The sequence below is a fragment of the Alligator mississippiensis genome, chromosome 8 (assembly GCF_030867095.1).
Source record: "Alligator mississippiensis isolate rAllMis1 chromosome 8, rAllMis1, whole genome shotgun sequence".
NCBI classification, from domain to species: Eukaryota; Metazoa; Chordata; order Crocodylia; family Alligatoridae; genus Alligator; species Alligator mississippiensis.
In genome coordinates, this window is record NC_081831.1 from 54,946,156 (window position 1) to 54,965,433 (window position 19,278).

Consider the following 19,278-nt stretch of genomic DNA (forward strand, 5'->3'; position numbering starts at 1 on the left):
TAACATTCAATCCCCTCCCTGTAACTCCCAATCAGAGGCATGGGCATTGTAGTATTGTTTCTGCGTTGCCTGCTTTTTTCCTAAATTATCCTGGGTGATACCCTGGGCTTTCTCTAACTGCTCTCTGAAGTTGATCACTTCCCAGCACAGGTTTGTGGCCCCAGGTCCTGACTCCAGCCATCCCTTGTATGTTAAATTCGGCAGACCCCATGGTCTCTGTCCGTACACCAATTCAAATGGGGCATACCCTGTGGACACATGAGGGTCCTCTTGGATCCTGAAGAGTAAGGGAGGAATCATAGCATCCAAACCTCTTGAGTCTCCTTGTATACAAGCCCAAATCATCCCCTTGAGTTTCTGGTTAAAATGCTCGACCAAGTAGTCCATCTGCAGATGGTAGATCAAGGTCCTCAACTTCTTGACTTTTAAAGTGGTACAGATTCCTTTTAAGATTTTACACATCATTTTTTTCCTTGGTCGGTAAGGATTTCCTGGCGTATTCTCACCCATGAGACCCACTTCATAAGGGCCCCTGTGATCGCAGTTACTGTTACTGACCATAGGGGAAATGCCTCCAGGAATCAGGTGCCATAGTCAATAATTACTAAAATGAACTGGTACCCAGCTTGGCTGCGAGGAAAAGGTCCAGCTATGTCCAGGGCAATTCAATCAAAAGGTCTTCCCACCAGAAGTAGTGGCACCAACAGGACTCTCACCAGCTTCACTCCTTCAGTCCTTTGACACTCTGGGCATTTTGTGCAGTACTTTTCAACCATTTTATAGAGCCCTGGCCAGAATACCCACCACTTCAGCCATGCTTCTGTTTTGTCCCTCCCCAAATGCCCTCCCATGGGGAGTGTGTGGGCCACCTGCAGCAAGTCTTGCCAATACTTTTGCGGCACTAAGATCTGTCTCTTCTTTTCCTCTTCCTTCTTATCCTCTACCCAGTATAGAATGCCTGCCCTTACCTCAAAGTGCAGGCTCTGCTTCATCTTCTGGGGATCCAGCACCTCCTCCTCTCATTTGGCTAACTGATTTTACCATATGTTCTGAAAAAGGGGGTCCTAAGCCTGTTTTATCTTGGAAACATCCATCCCTGATTACCTGGTCTAGATTGAGGTCCTCTCCTCTGTCAGCATTGAGACACTGAAACAGGCCAATCCGGGGACACACTTCCACTCTCCCGTGGTTCTCTTTATGACTTGGGTGACCACCTCTCACAGGTGAGGCCAGTCAACTCCCAGAAGCATAAGGCATGGAAATGTCTCTGCCAGCCCAACTATGAGTTGCTCTGTTTGTCCCATCACCATGAGCTTGAGTCATCTATGCACATAGATATAGGAGGCTCCGTGGAAGCAGATCACACTCCCCATGGCATCTAGAGTCCCCATGTGCAATAGGATAAGGTCCACCCACACCATGGATTGTGAGCATCCTGTATCAACTTCCATGGGGATTATTGTATCCCCCACCTTGACTTCTAGTACCACCTTGCTCTGACGTCCCAGCCCCTTGTGGCACCCAAAACTACGTCCATTTTCTCTTCATGTGGACTGTCGACTGGGGCTTCAGATAGGTTTTTGTGTGGGTAGAATTGGGCCACATGCCCTCTCTCTCCACACCGGTAAAATATTATCTCCTTGTCCTCCCAGCCTCAGAGTTCGCGACTCGAGATTCAAGCCATCTCTGTCCTCTTTCTTTTGCTGGGTCCCTCAGATATAGGGGCCACCCTGGTTCCACCTGGGTGTTCACTGTTGGGAGGATCACCTTCTGTTTCTGCCACCACATAGTCCTCGGCCAATCATAGGGCCGCCTCTACCACCTTGGGCTAATGCCTCTTTACCCAGCATTGGGCCTTGCCCCAAAGGTCAGCTAGGAACTGTTCTAATACTGTGAGGCCTATCACCTTGGCTATGGACTTCTCTTCAGTATGTAGCTATCACTTGACTAAACCCCAGAGTGTCTGTGCCAGCAGATGGGGACAAAGTCCCTCTATCCCTTTACACGCCCTGAATTTTTGCTGATAAGTCTCAGGGAAAATTTCTAGGTGATAAAGTATCACTTCTTTTACCTTACGGTAGTCTCTAGCTTCCGTCTGAGTGAGTGCTCTGTATGCTGCTTGAGCAGGACCAATGAGTAGTGGCCCGATCCGGACTGCCTAGCTGCCCAGATCCCATTTGGAGGCTGTCACTATTCTCTTCAAGGTTTCTAAGTACACTTCCACATCATCCTGGGGAGACATTCTGGGGAACCTTGAGGGGTTCCCTCCCCAGGGACACCTGTTGAGCCTCAATTTTCTCACTCAAATCCTGTTGTTGAGTGAACAGCTGGATTTTGACTTTGGCTTCCTGGGTCCGCATTCACACATCTCCTTTAGCTATGCCTGTTGTCCTTGTAGGATCCATAAGGTGATATTATGAGCATGTTGACAGTCTGTCAGGATTTGTACATCCATGGAGTCTGTGGTTTCCTGGCTTCTTTGTTGATGTGTTGTTTCCCGGCCAATGCACCAAATTTGTGGGAGGGAAGATAGGGCTCCCTGGCCTCACTCAGAGCTTCCTGCCATGACTTGAGATGGGAAAAAGAATAAAAATTATTCCCTAAGCGAGGTATACACTCATTGGCCACCTAGATAGATATTAACAGAATATTTAATTTATTCAATAATGATTACAAATGATAACGAACTGAGCTTGCAAGCCCCCAGCATGGTTTCTTCACCATTCGTGTAGGTGGCCAGCATTTCCTCAAAACTATTAAGGCTTCTACTCTCTTTTCAATTTCTTTATGGGTTCCCTGTCTTCAGCAGTCCTCACCACCTACAACCCCTTAGATAAGTATCCCCGCTTCTCACCAGTCAACAGGGGATTCATGGTTCTCCAGGTCTTACGTGGTCCTGCCTCATCTTGTTGTCCTCCGTGTTCTCCTTCTCTCTTCTGGTGCCCTGTGAGCAAAGCTCTTTCTCTGGGTGTCTGCTGTTTAACATGGTTGGCCATTGCATTTCCTTTTTTACTTCCTTCCAGTGTGTTGTTGCTTGTCACAGTTTCATAGTAGCTAGGGTCAGAAGGGACCTGAGCAGATCATCTAGCCTGACCCCCTGCCACAGGCAGGAATGAATGCTGGGTTCACAGGACCCCAAACAGGTGATCATCCAACCTCCTCTTGAATTTGCCCAAGGTAGGGGCGAGGACCTCTTCCCTGGGAAGTTGGTTCCAGATTTTGGCCACCCTAACTGTAAAATATTGCCTTCTGACCTCTAACCTAAACCTATTCTCCATCAGCTTATTACCATTGTTCCTTGTCACTGCAGGTGGTGCTGGGGAGAAAAGGGCTCTGCCTATTTGCTGTTGATCTCCCCTGATGAGCTTGTAGGCAGCCACCAGGTGCCCCGCTCAGCCTCCTCTTGCTGAGGTTGAACAGGTTCAGGTCCTTCAGTCTCTCCTTTTAGGACCTGTCCTGCTGCCCTCTCACCAAGTGGGTGGCCCTCCTCTGAACCCTCTCCAGGCTGGCCACATCCTTTTTGAAGTGTGGCACCCAGTACTGGACACAGTGCTCCAACTGCGGCCAGACCAAAGTTGCATAGAGGGGGAGTATCACCTCTCTGGACCAGCTTGAGATGCACCTTTGGATGCATGACAAGGTATGGCTGGCCTTGCTGGCTGTGGTCTGGCGTTTGCAGCTCATGTTCATCTTGGAGTCAATAATGACTCCAAGATCCCTTTCCGCCTCTGTGCTTTCAAGAAGGGAACTCCACAGCTTGCATGTATGCTGTGGATTCCTTCTCCCAAGGTGCAGCACCCTGCAGTTGTCTACATTAAACCCCATCCTATTCTCATCTGCCCCATCCTATTTTCATCTGCCCACTTGTCAGCTGGGTTGAGTTGGCTATCAATCTTTCCCATTCTCTAACCCTTTCCCCCCTCAGGCAAATGAGTTCCTTTGCCCTTTCTGTGACACCCCCCCCCCCCTTCAATCACCAAGTAACAGGGTTCCTTTATTCACCCTGTTACATGTACTAAATGTGGCATCATAGTAGATAGTCCATTTTGAAAGTGGAGGAATCTGCTTTGCATTTTGGATGAAGTTACATGTTACATCTAGACCATACTAATGGTGCTTAAAATATAAGGGCCTTGTTACACATTAAGTTTGGACAGCTCCTGGAGCTCGTAACCCCTGGATTATCTCCACATAACAACTTTAAGTAGCTGAAAGCACTCATCATGCAGCTCAAAGTTACAACACTCCAGGGCAAGAGTATCTCTGATCCATACAACCTAGCTCCTGTTCCATTAACATGTAGCCATTCATAGATTCATAGATGTTAGGGTCGGAAGGGACCTCAATAGATCATCGAGTCCGACCCCCTGCATAGGCAGGAAAGAGTGCTGGGTCTAGATGACCCCAGCTAGATGCCTATCTAACCTGCTCTTGAAGACCCCCAGGGTCAGGGAGAGCACCACCTCCCTTGGGAGCCCGTTCCAGACCTTGGCCACTCGAACTGTGAAGAAGTTCTTCCTAATGTCCAATCTAAATCTGCTCTCTGCTAGCTTGTGGCCATTATTTCTTGTAAACCCTGGGGGCGCCTTGGTGAATAAATCCTCACCAATTCCCTTCTGTGCCCCCATGATGAACTTATAGGCAGCCACAAAGTCGCCTCTCAACCTTCTCTTGTGGAGGCTGAAAAGGTCCAGGTTCTCTAGTCTTGCCTCGTAGGGCTTGGTCTGCAAGCCCTTAACCATACGAGTGGCCCTTCTCTGGACTCTCTCCAGGTTATCCGCATCCCTCTTGAAGTGTGGCACCCAGAATTGCACGCAGTACTCCAACTGCGGTCTGACCAGCACCCGATAGAGGGGAAGTATCACTTCCTTGGATCTATTCGTCATGCATCTGCTGATACACGATAAAGTGCCATTGGCTTTTCTGATGGTTTCGTCACACTGCCGACTCATGTTCATCTTGGAGTCCATTCCTCACAGATGTGAGAGGCACATTCCTCACAGATGTGCCACTCAAGGTGAAATTCTCCATTATCTCAAGGTGCAGTGTCCCCTCTCCCACCCATCCTGGCTGTGGGCAGCACCAGCAGCTACCACCAGCAGAGCCCTGTGCCCACCATCACCGCCTCTGCTTCCACAACCAGATTTCTGGGGTTTCTGCTTGGGACTTTCCCTGCCCTGGTGCAGAGGGAAGTCTGTCTGCTTAGCCTACATGCTGCTATTTGGGAGCAGAGTAGATACAGGGCAGAGCTGCATGTGGCCAGGGAATGCACCTGGACATGTGTGATAGTAGGCCCATAACGCCTGACTGTGCCAGAAGCCAGACAGGCAGCAATCTCCCTGTGCAGCCCTGTCGTGAGTTCCTCAGCCTTGCTCTTAAGGGACCTCACCACCTACCTTCCCTTCTCACAGTCTAGAAGCATAGAGAATCGTAAAGAAGTAGGGCAGGAAGGGACCTCACCAGGCCTCTAGTGGCAAGTCACAGCTGTGCAGATAGAGGACAGTCAGAGAAGGATTCTAGACTGAAGATGTAACTGCTGCAAACTTCAAGCTAACACTAACGCTGGTCAGCATTTGTGTCGCTCAAAGTACAATGTGCAACAAGACCTTAAGGATGCCTATACATGTGATAATTGTTGCCATTTAAAGCATTCTAGAGCAATCACTGAATACACATGGGTGACTTTAGAACATTTTTTAAAAAGTGGAAGTCACCTTAATTAAAGCTCATTGTATGTGTTGTAAACATAAGGTGAACTGCAGTAGTGCATCTCAGGCTACCTTGTTTGCCTTTATTACATATGTATTTAACTGGGGCTTCCCCGTGGCCTCAGGCTCCATTGTGCAGCATCCAACATCTCCTGCCTCCTACTCTACAGAATTACAAACTTGCACCAAGCTGTGGAACTTCTATTGTTTTAAGGCACTGCACCTAAAGCATTTTAACAAAAGTTACAGCACCTTTGGAAATGCCTGCTCTGCACATGTATAGGCAGCCTAAGTGTCTGCATGTTACAGCTCATTAACAACTACTAAGTGACCACTGAGCATCTCAAAGTTTTTTCACACCAGCAAAGGTTAATTCTGGAGTATGCTACCTAGCTTGTGTTAGGGTAATTTCAGCCTGCTCCGTGGAAATAAAATGAGTCCTACAGCATCCCAGGATGTAACTCTCCCAGCTTCCCCTTGCCCCTCCCCCTGAGCAGAGATAGAATGCAGGTATCCTTGTTCCTAGCCAAGCCCCTTAACAATCCATAGATTTAGTATGCTCTAAGTGCAACATGCAACTTCACCCTTAGTGTGCACATGGATCGTTATTGTAAGGACCTGTTGCACTGTAAATTCACTCCTAGCTTACTGCAGACTAACTTCCCAATGTAGGTAAGTCTTTAAAGTTGGTGAATCATTAGAGAAGATAAAGTGGAGCTGGGGTAGAAGGCACGAATACAGATGGCCCAAGTCAGGATGATATCACAGGATTATTCATAGAATGCAAACATATCATTATACTGTCATGTGGGTTGCTTTCAGTTCACAAGATAGCATATATGGCATATGAAATGTCAATACACCACAAGTGACACACAGATCAGTCAGGAGTCCAATTAAAAAAGTATTTCTGACTCTTTCACAAAGCCAGAAAACAGCTGTTTCTGGAACAATAAATCCAGCAGTTATCCTTTATGAAAACAAAATTCAAACCAAATTATTAAGCAAACAATAATAATCAGGGGTAAGTTGGCCACTGGTTCTTTTCTTGACAGAACATATGGTGCATGAATATTACTTACCTAAGTGAGTGGGAGTTGGTACTGTATGAGAAGCTTTCTGACATATATACCAGTACAATGCCAGTTACTTTGCTAGGTCTCTTTCTCTCTATATATGTAATCTTTGTTGCATTAATTTGTAGTTGGCTGACATTCAAACACATCAGGTTCATTTTCACCTAGATTGACAGAATTTTCTTTTGAATCCATTTATTATGTTAATTAATCCTCCATTTATGTTATATGTAATTGTGATAAAGAAAAGAAAAAAAAGGTGACCAAACGCCAAGCATGAGAGCAAGTTGTGATCGTGGCGTGGGGGAAGTAGTGGGTGTGGCCTGATAGCCATGAGATCGGCAGTCCCGGCCCACGCTGATTGGCAGGGGGCAGGCGGATGCAGCCCGTTTAAAAGGAAAAGTGCGCGCGCCAAAAAGCTGGGACCCACGCCATATCGGAGAGGCCTGATCACCCTCACCAGAGGTCCTGCGTCCACGAAATCCCTTCCCCCCGAATGCCCCCATCACTACCGAATTAGAGCTCTCGAGTTACCAGCGAGTTTATTCTTGAAACTGCTGTAAAGGAAACCACCTATACAAAAGTGTGAGTTAAGCATTTATTTGTTACACCGCCTCCTTAATTGTTTTTCTGTCAATGGGAAGAGAAATAAGAGAAGGAGCAACAAGGTTCCGTAACCCTTTTGTCCCCAGCCTGTTCACGCAGCACATTTCTGGGTCCAACCACCCACCGTCAGGTTGGTCAGTAATCAGCTTTAACAACTCTGCATGTGCAAACCTGGTGGGGAACAGCCTGGATTTGAAAAATTTCAACTTTTACTGTTGCTTCATATATGTCCAGCTTTGCTGTGCCATTATTTCTCCTGCTTCTTCCCTGAAGTTATGCACTAAATAAGGCATCTATATTTTTTGTCTGGCCCTTGATGAGTTTTTAAGATGGAGAACACTGAACTTATCATATCACTTCTGTTTCAGAGTTCTGACTGCTGCTTTTGTAGCTGAGAACCCCCAATGGGCCTCTTAGATTTTTAATGACAGACCTAAACAGAGTAATTAGTTGATTCTTATGGCATTAATCCATCCAGTCTTGGAGGGGGAATACTAGGGGTTTGAAACAGAGTGTTTTATATTTGCATAGAAAGAGAATGAAAAAGAAGGCATCTTTTTATGTTTCTTATAACAAAACTGAAGAATAAAGAATTGAAAGAATTTCTAGCAACAAACTTTTTGCTTAATACAGTACTGTATAGAGGGAATAAGATAAAAAATGGCCAGGGATGTTATTAAAAGAGCCACAAGGACAACTAGAAATATCCCTGTCCTAAGATATAACATAGATAATCAAACTTACATTCAATATAACAAAGCAACCATTCCAAATTTAATATTAACAAAGTGAGAGGTGGAGTGTGAAAGCTTCCTGAAACTTTGTAGTTGGTACCCTACTATCAACCTGTAATATATGCACACAATCAGCTCTTTTCCACCATATGGTGTTCTACTATACTTAGCCAGAACTTTCCTGTAATAGTAGGTTAAATAATTAATGTTGCTAGTACTTTTGATCTTCTCCTTGGATGTAACAGAAATCTGAAGGGTGAATATTATCAATACATAAATTAGCTCTGAATGTTCTATCCATGTACATTTAGATATTGATATTAAAGGATTGCACCAAGAACAAAAGCCTATAAGAAATTTCTGTTCTAGCATCTGGCTGAAGTTTTAAGGTATGTACATTCATCGCACGTGGTCTACATTCATGTGGTTTATTTTAAACACTGTGACCATAGACTGGAAGCAGCGTGTACAGGTGTAAACCAGTCCTGGGAGCCACAGAGGGAAACCTTAGTAAGTAACTTGGAGTAAGTGGAAGGGTTGGCAGGATTGGAGGGGGGGGGCTAGTGTGTCCAGAGGGTTTGACAGGTCTAGGCAGAGGTTGGCTACCTTATGTATTGAAAACATTAACCCTTCAGATTTCTGTTACATCCAAGGATAAGATCAAAAGCACTAGCAACATTAATCTGGTGAAAGAGAGGTAACAGCCTACTTCATCAAATGCTAAGTAGAGGATCCATGGTAAAGGATCTGATTAAATAAGTTGTTGTCTATGAAAACCACGATGACCTCCCCCAACTCCAAACAGACATTCCCCATCCCAGACCCACCAACCTCCCTCCCTCCCTGTCAAAAACCTGCCAGCCCTGCACCACAGACTTACTTTGTTCTGCAGTAGCAAATATGTCACACTTTTCCACATATACTACCCACTGGCTAGAAGCCTTCTACGCAGGAATGATGGAGGGCTAATTGATACTGTCAGTCAGCAGTGCTAACTAGCCTTGCCTTAGCACCACATGGTTGAGGCTATGCTGCTTCTGTTCATGGAGGGACTTCAGAAGGAGCAGTGCAATGTTTGCTTGAGGTTACTGTTGCCAGCCATAGTAAGTTTGTATTCTAGACATGGCCACTGTCTCAGTGATTTTCCTTGCACACCTGCCAGCTGTCACTGACACTGAACAGCACAACATCTTCTTTCAGCTAGCATATTCAAGGCTTCAGTATTCCCTTTGCCTCTGGCATTTTGGTTGGAGAAGAATACACTTCACAGACTAGCTGGAGCCAGGCTGTGGGTGTTCCCCCAATTACTGGTCTCCCGATTGTTAATGTAGGCCTTTTGGTATATCTTATCATAGCATATTATCTTTGCTATTGTTTCATTTCTTGCTGGTTTCCTCCTTTCAGTTTCTTTTGATTTAACTCTATACATGCAATGAGGGTAATATGACACAGATAATTTGAAGGGTATTTAATAATTATTTTAAAACATACTACATACAATTCCATTATTCTCCACAAAATAAGTGCAAATGTTAACCATATATACCAGATATAGGCCTTCTAGGACCTTCTACTATTAACTACTTAACTACTAGAAGATATGGCTTAGCATGTTTACTTTCTTAATCTTAACCTGACACATTGCCATAAGTATTCAAACTTATACTTTTGATCTCTAGTATGTTCTCAGCCCTCATTTAAAATAAGAATGACCCATCACTTTCACCTGCTTGGCCAGGAAGCTGCCTTTTTGATGGATATTTCCTTTATACTTCACTTTCCCAATCTTTTGTAAATTCACCCCCTTTGATGCAAATGTCATTGGGTTTCAGTATCTTACCCCTCAGTTATACAAAACCCTTGATTTGATATAGATAATTGTGTAGCAACTGCCATAAGTCATTAATACAACTTACCAGGAGTTAACGTAATAACTATTAGTCTGTGGTGGAGTTACAGCAGAATATTATTGATTGCATGTTACAGTTCCTTATAGACCATAAAACATCATGAAGACCCATGATTGGAAAAAAAAGACCAATGCTGTTTCAAAAAAAATGGAAAAGGTAATTAATCATATGCTCTTGGCATTGAAAACATCAGAAGACTACATCTTTTCTCTTTAATGGCCTGTCAACCAATAAACATTGACTATAGTTATGCAGTCATTCTTGTGGGAGGAGCACTTTGTGAGGCAGAATACTAAAATTAGTAGAGTAATTCTTTTATTCTGGAAACTGATTCAGCCCAAGAAAGGAGGAGTCAGGGGGAAGGAAGGGTGCAATCCTAGCATTTGTCTTTAAGTTGCCTGAATTCAGCATTTAAGGAAGCAAAATCCCATCCCTTCATTGAATGCACCTTTCCCTAGGAATGAAAATCCCTGCTTGTAGCTGACTACATCCAGCTGTGCAAAAAAATGGAATCTCTGATGTTAACTAACTGAACCCAACAAAATGGGGGGAAAACAGAAAGAAAAAGTTGCAACATTTAACCAAACTACATGAATCCAGTTTTTAGTTAAAATGAAAAATCAGTAGTGTTCAAAATCCAGCAAAAGATTACTGGTGCAGGCTTTGTCAGAATTAGCTGTTGCATGCACACATCATTTGTAAGACAGGTTGCAACTATATGTCATGAGAAAACACTCCAAGAGAAAAATCTCAAAGGCCCCAATTCAGCAAATATTTATGCCTAAGCCTAAGTCTGTCCCTCTTCCATAAAGCGTTTCAATACGTGCTTAACTGTTTTGCTGAATTGCCCTCCACTCCCCCTGCCATGACTGCTGGTGTTTTATGAGGAAAAATCTGAGTATCAAACCAGTCTTAAGGGAGAAAAAAAAATTGGTCTTTGTTCTGGCAATGCATAAACTGATTCTGAATGTAAGTTTGGTATATTTGTTCTAGGGATAAAAGACACTCTCGGCACGTCCCCTCAAGCAGGAATGTGCATTTCCCCGGGGACAAATAGCAGCAGCACATATTTGTGCCACTGCTACTTGTCTACAGATATGCCCCTGCACACATGCTTTGTCACATGGCAAATTGCCCCAGATAGGGGAGAGGAGGCTGGGGCCAGCACCTGGGCTGGCCTCAGCAGCCTTAAGTGGGGTCCTGAGCAGAATATTGTCTTCCGAGTATGAAATTATCACTAGGAGAAAGACAGGACCAAATGGTGATACAAGCAGTGACTATTACATGTTAAAATCTATCTTAAAAGAAGGTTATAGGTTGCAAAGTCATGTGCTTCAAGCCCTGCCAAACTTAGGGGTTGCCCATGCAACTTTACTTCAGCTCACTTATATTTTATAAAAGAGATTTTAACCATTAAATTATATACTATATTTTCCTCAGGATATAGCATTAGGATGGGGTTAGACTTAAGGTTGCAAAAGCAATGGTAAATCTGGCATTTTTTTTACTTTTCCAGAGCTCAACAATGTTATGTCTTTATCTATAGGTATAAATTAATCATGAGTAGTACATTTTCTAACAAGTTAATTATATTTTAATTTAAATAATTTAAGCTCATCTATGCTAAATGTTTTGATTTGTGTTATTTGTTATAATATCTAATTGAGTCCTATTTTGACAGGATCTCAGAACATACACTGTGAGTCTTTAAGCAAAATAATCCAATATTATTTGTAACACACTATAGTACAATTATAAAGACATTTAAAAATTATCTAAGATATTTCTGAAGACTTTAGGATCATAATTCAAGCTTTTTACTACAGGCAGTCTTAAGAGAAAACCTATAGAAAATTAGCCTTTTTTGCTCTTTTTATATGTCACTTATTGGGTGTCATGGAGTAGAAAAAGATTTAGTGGTATTTGGCCTTGGGGTAAAATAAAAGAGAATGTTGAAGTTCTGAAGAGGAGAACATTTTGCAAGGTGAGCAAAAGGCATTTGATTTACTACTGAAGGGCAGAAAAAATAAAATGAAAACATAGGTGCAGCTGGCATGTATTTTACCACGTTTGTTCTGATTCAGCTTTCACTTTGGTTTTTTTGCCAGCATTCTATACCTCCACCAGTTTTACTTCAAGTGCTACTTATTAAGACTATTGTAGGTAAGCAGAAATTAGACTCATTGCCTTGTGGATAATACAGAGTGCTTTTTCAACACACTTGCATTTTACGCAGTTGGCACACATTAAACTTGTGAGATATACTAAGCTATCTACTGAGATATGTGAACCCAAGTTTGCACCTTGCACTTCGCTAGCCTGGCCATGTAAAAAGGTGGAATGTCTCAGTACTGAACAAGGACAGAAATGTTGAAATAAGATACTGTCTGTTTCTTTAAATTTTCTCTCTAAATATTTTTTCTCTATGAAAGTAGCAAGAACTTAAGCATCTCCTGCTGTCTTGTTGTTCGACATCCACTACTGCCCATCTGCCTATTGATTGGTAGGAAACTCCAAATGGGAATTTCATCTCATTAATCATGTCACATCACAGGGATTAGGACAAAAAAAATCCTTTATGCTTCACAGCAGCCATCTAATGCCCAGTAAGACAAGTGAGCGAATATGATATGGATAGAATATCTTCACACTAATTAAAGGTCATCTGCTATAAAATTGTGTATCAGACTTCCTTGCGTTATGCAATAACCTAAGCCTGAACATACAGTATTTTTCAATGTGAAATGTACAGTAAAATATTTATTTGTAATTGACTTTTTGGTAGAGCCTTAGAAATAACTTCTCTCTACTATAAACCATTGTGATAATGTTCAAAGTAATGCTCTGATGAATAGATACAAAACCAAATTCCACTGACCTCTCTCATTCCCCTCATATTACCATTAACATCACCTTGGCATTCCCCCTAGCCCTGGTCACTCATTTCTTCATACCACAGCCAGGCACTGCTGCTGTTCTACTTGCAACTCACATCATTTTCATTATGAGACACCTAGATTTTTCTAAACCCGTTTAGTCCTGTAATGAGCAAGTAAAAGGCAATTAAAATGTTGAGATGCAACTGAGCAGGTGAGGTGAGGTTCCCTTACAGTTAGGGCATTATGGCAGATAAGAGGGACACACACAGCTTTGGAAGAAGGCCAAATTATTAATGGAATTTGACCATGCAAAACTTGTTGAAATCCCTCTAGAACATCAAATGCCACATTATAATATCTTTACTGAGGCCTCTGCCATTCCCAGGAAAGACCTAGTTTCCTTTACAGTGTACAATTTTTCAGTAAAACTTTTCAGTGAAATTTTTGTGATGCATCTTGTTTCTGTTTTAGGCCTGTCTATTCTTCTTTGAGGCATATCTCATTAGTGAAAAAAAGGGAAGGGAAAGATTGTACTTTTAAGAGAGAGAGAAACTATCAGGTAATTAATTATTTAATAGTATTGAATGAATGTAAATTAAAAACTCTTCTTACTTTGCACAGATTTTGTCTGATAAACTCATTACTGATACAACACATTATGCAAAACCTTGGCATTCATCTCACACATACTTAAAATGAAGGTTAGAAGAGAACATCCATTAAAAAATAAATCCATAACCTCTATGACAAGATAGGATTTGTGGTCATATTTAGTAGGGGTGTGAGAAATGGGCCATATTCAATTTGGATTTAGATTCAGCCCGAATCGGGGACAGAGATTCAATTAATTGATTTGGATCACTGTCCGTGATTCGATTCTTCCAAATCTGAATCTGAAGATCCGATGGTAATTCACAGAATCAGCAATGTGTCCATAGACACAGATTTAAATGTTTTTTCTACATACCTTGAGGTACCAGGCACAGCTCGTGAATGTTACGATGCTGGGACAGATGGAGCATCCAACAGGAAGCTGGGGGAGCCCCCATGTGCTTGGCAGTGAACCTGGAAGTGGACCAGAAGTACTTCTGGTCCACTTCCAGGTCCATTGAGGAATGTGCTGAGAGGGGACCCCACGCTCCCCAGGCTTGGCAATCAGCCATGTGGGGATCCCGGGTGCCCCCCCAGACCCAGAAAGCATCAGTCGCTAAGCAAGGGGGTGTGGGGGGGGGGTGGCTGGCCACTCCCCAGAGAACCCAGAAGTGGACCAGAAGTGCTTCTGGTCCACTTCCAGGTCTGCTGCCAAGTGCACTGGGGACCCCTGCACACTCCTGTGGGATGCTCCATCCACCCCACCATCACAGCATTGACGAGCCACCTGGTATCTTGAGATATGTAGAAAAAACATTTAAAGCTGTGTCTATGGCCGAATCTCCAAATCTCCAGCTCCCTGCCACTGCACGCACTCCCAGGTGGCAGGGAGGACCCATGCCACCAGGATCTGTATGTGGGGTGGGGGCAGGAGCAGGCTGCCCACTACAGGCTCAGGCTTCTACACTACTGCCCTCCCCTGGGGCCACTCACGGATCTCCTTGCTAATGCGAGCTTCGTCCTGCCCTGGCAACTCATCCCCTGCACACACAGAGCAGTGAGGGGCACAACCCCACACCACCACGTGCACAGGGGATGCATTACCAGGGCAGTGCATAGCTCACAGTGGCAAGGAGCTTTCCTGCATGGTCTTTCTGTTCCCTGAAGTGCCAGATCACACCAGGTGGGCTGCAGAGGCCCTGGGGGAGGGCAGCAGCGTGGGAGCCCAATAATATCTCTATTTTACAGATCTCAGATACCTTATCTAACACATCACTACAACTAGCCTGCAGTACATAAACTCAACCTATATAGAATTACACACAAAAAAACTAAGGTTACAAGGCCAAGCTGTCAAAAGTAGGAAACGTCAGAATTAAAGTTGTAAATACAACCTTAATTCATCTCCCTTCAGAGTACATTTTAGCATAGTTTTTATGTATAATTTCCTACATTTTTAGGAAAGAAAAATGATAAAATAGAATACATCAAAGTCTATGTTGGAAGTGAGAGCAAAGCCAGATTTCCCTGTAAATCTAACTAGCATGATTATAAGTTTGCTGAAACAGCACATGACTTCACTGGGCTTTGTAACAAAGCCCATTTATACCCTCAGTAATTATCTGTCATGATTTCTTTCTCCACCAATGAGATTGTGGGGGAACTAGTCATGTGATAAGACAAGAAGCTTTAGCTCTCTATCAAATTTTAAACCAATTTAAGGGAAATCCCCTACCTACTGCCACTTATCCACCTGCCAAGCTATAAACAGTAAATCAGGCCTGGTCAGAAAGCAAGTAGAGGTCTACACCTCTACTCAATATACACTGAAGATGGGCAGGGGATTTAAGATAATCAAGAGAGGAGGCAAAAATATCTATTGATATAGATTTTTTAAAGGAATAATTTTGGAGGGTAATCTCATGATTGAAGTCCAACTTATGATTTTGAATCACTGGTGATGGCAGCAGTCCCTCAATACAAGGATGACAGTCTTTCAATAAATAGGAAAGTCATAGGTGAGTCTGGAGAAGACTGAAAAGGCTGATCCAAAATCTTCATGTTCATTGCAGACATGGCAAATAGCTCCAGGAGGAAGGAGCAGATCCCGGTGGTGTTGGGTCACAGCTTTTTCCCTTTGTTACTCTTATCTGTCCATCTCTATAGCAAGGCAAGTTTGCTCAAATGACTGATGGCTTGTTGTACATCACGGTGCCACTAGAAATGATTCATAGCTCGAGTCCTCCAAGTATTGATGTTAACATTACATTTCTTCAGCTTGGCCTTAAATCTCTTCTGTTGCCCATCTTTACAATGGTGACCATTGGGGAATTGTGAGTACAGGACATGTTTCAGGAGCAGGTTGTCAGGCATCCTTATGACATGTCCAGTCCTATGGAGCTGGTGCCATATAAGCACAGCTTTGATGCTGGCTTGAGCCACTGTTTAACTGATATGGAGGATTTTCTGAAGACATCACTGATTGTAACATTGCAAGGATTCAGGTGTTTCCAGTATCTCATCCAAGTTTCACACTCATACAACAGTGTAGGAATAACAACAGCCTGGTAGACAAGAAGTTTGGCTCCATTTGGTTTGGTTTGTGTCTTGATGTCATGATCATCAAAAACATGATTTTGGAGACATCCAAAGACAGCACTGGAAGATTTTATCCAGTGTTGAATAGCATCTATGTTTACTTTTTGGGAAAGGTGGCTATCCAGGTAGGGGAAATGCTCAACTTTCTCCAAGGACTGACCTCTAATTGTAATATGTAGAGGAGCACCTGGGTGGTTTGGAGTAGGCTGATAAAGTATATTGGTATTTGTGAAGTTGACAGTGAGTCCAAGCATTCCATATACCTCACAGAAGGAGTCACAAGTGACCAAGAGCTCTTCAATCCAGTGAGCACACACAACACAACCCTTAGCATATTGTAGATCAGTAATGGACATGTTGGTTATCTTGGACATGGGTGGTTTACATAGGTGATGTAAAAGAGATTCCTGTTCATGCAGTACTAGATGCTGACTCCAGATGGAACTTTATCAACAATGAGATGTGGAATAGCTGCAATATAGGTGGAAAAGTATGTTGGTGCAATCACATGTCCTTGCTTTATTCCAGCTCTAATATTGAAAGGATCCTTTTTCTGATCCATTGCTTAAGAAGATAAATGTCATGTTGTTATGAAGAAGTCTGATGATGGAAATGAATTTTCACATGAGGCACAGGTTGGCACTGGACCTGGCACAGGTTGGCACTGGACCTGGCACAGGTCCCAGAAAGGAGGCATAGGACAGTAAAGGACACAGGGAATCCCCAGACAAGATGGAAAATATCTTCCCTTGTCCTGGATTAGGCCCACATGCAGGGCAATGGGCAATGTATGTTTTACAGTAAAGCAGATCAGCTATGGTGGGACATATCCAGTCACAGCTGATTCACCTTATTTGGCAATGTCTGTTTTTAGCTGCAGAAAATATTCCCTTCCCAAGGACAAGGTCTTTATCCAAAACTGCTGTCTAACAATTCTGTAACACTTTGTCAAAATTCATCTCCTTCTGATAGATGGTCTACACAGAATTGATACTCCTTTTTTGCTGTGACTTTGAAGGTTCAAAACCCAACTCATTCAGAGAATCACTGAAGTTGCACACAAGGATCGTGTCCACACATGCAAGCATGTGCACTTGCAGCAGCTCAAATAGAAGTGGTGCAAATTTGAGCTGGGGGGTTTTGCCTCAGCACACATGCTTGGACATGCACTTTGTTATGGAGAAAATTGTGCCACTTGGGGCAAAATAAACCTGCCTGGCTCCTCCTGGATCTGCAGCCAGGGGGAGCCAGATCCTGGGGCCAGCACCTGTGCTGTCCCCAGCAGTATAAAAAGCTGTCCTGGCAAGTAGCTCAGGGCTTCTAGCTCTCAGGAGCTTCTGGGGCCCAGCCAATTGATACCTGGGAACACTACCCCTTGTGCCAGCTGGACTGCTGAAGCAGCCCTGAGAGTTCCCTGCACCCTCTACCCACTGCAGCAGTTGGCTGTGAGCTGCACCTGCCAGATGTGGATGTGGACTGCACAGCCAGTAGAGGCATCTGCCCCTTTGGACCAGCTGCCAGTGGACTGTGGTTGCAGGGTTGGCCTCTGTGTGGCACTACTGCCATGTGTGCCCCCTGCCCAGCCACCTGGGCAGCTATCTCCCAGAAGATGATCCGGGTGTGGTGGCCTGCTTTAAACTGTCAAAGCATGTCCTCCTGGCCCCATTTGGCCACGAGGTCAGTCACAGCCAGCTGTGTCCAAGATGCCAGCTCTGAGCAGGCAGAGTTCTGCCACTGGCCTCCCTAGCAGGAATTCTGGTGTTCCCTATTGGAAAAATGGAAAATCCCTGATAAAAAAAATCCCAAAGTCACTCTGTAAAATACCTGCAAATCCATGTTCCTCCACAAGTAAAACAAAAGACCACTATAAAGAGAGAGAGAGAGAGAGTGAGATGGAAACAGCGATCAGTTGGACAGTGTTTTATTGATATATCTACAGTGTTAAAGTATGTCTCATCATCATAATAAAGTGAACTCTAAATACATGTTTCATGAATACATGAATATATCTTTTGCTGCTCTCCCACAGGGGATTCAGCCTCCATACAAGGGCTATGGCCCCCCAACAGGGGATTTGGCCCACACACAAGGGCTACAGCCCCCTAACAGGGGCCAAATGGTCCCCACAGGGGCTATCACCCCCCCTGCAAGGCCCACATGCCCCATGCCAGCCCACTGATTGCTGCCCCACCTGGCCCACCCCCACAAGCTGTGGCATTCCCCACCAATGGCTGCCTCACCCCCCCCCACTCCCCCGATCCCCTCAATGACTGCCCAGCCCAGCCCCACCCCCCACTTGCACCCCCAGGTCCCCATGGCTGCCCCCACAACCCCAGGCACCTTCACTTTAAAGAAGAAAAAGGGGGAAAATGGGGAAAAACCTCTACTTACCCTAGAAGCAGGGGTGAGGGGGCTTCAGGGCCTCCTGGCAAAGACCCCACCCCAGGCAGCACAGAACAGCAGGAGGCAGGAGGGACTGGGCTGCGGCCACTGGGGCTGTCCCTCTGCCACCACTGTGTGGATGGGTACCCAGTCAGCCAGACAGCAGCTCCAACTGCCGGTATGTGCTGGGGAGGGTTTTGTTTTTTTTTTAAACTATGGGGTGGGGGGCAGGGATCAGTGGGGTTTGGGGGTATGGGGCTGGGCAAGGCAGGATTTGGGGGGTCAGGGGGGCTGTTGGGGGTTGGGGCAGGGCAAGACAGGGATCAGAGGGCTGCAGGAGTGGGCAAGGCTGGCAGGGGTCCACCCCCATGGTCCCCACCCCACTCCTTCAGCCCCCCCGAACCTTACTTACCAGTACTGGAGCCCTAGTGCTGAACACTCAGTCTTGCTGGCCATGCATTTCAGCACCAGGGTGAGGGGCCAACCAGAGATCTCTGGCAGTCAGAGCATTTCTGTGGAGGATGCAGCTTCCAGTTGCCTCAGGGCACAATCTAAGACCATGCCCTGCTCCCCTTTTTTAAACTTCAATTTTTTTAGACTTGCAGTGCGGGGAACATTTTTTCATTCCTATGTGTGCCTCTTGCCCCATCTCAAAGGGGTTTGAGATGGAGCAAGAGGCACGTATGTGCTCATCTGGATGTGCCCACTGGAATTTCTGCTTTTCCAGTTTTTTTTTTAAACTGGTTTAATTACCATACTAAGAAAAATATCCATAAAACAGGTTTTATAGATAA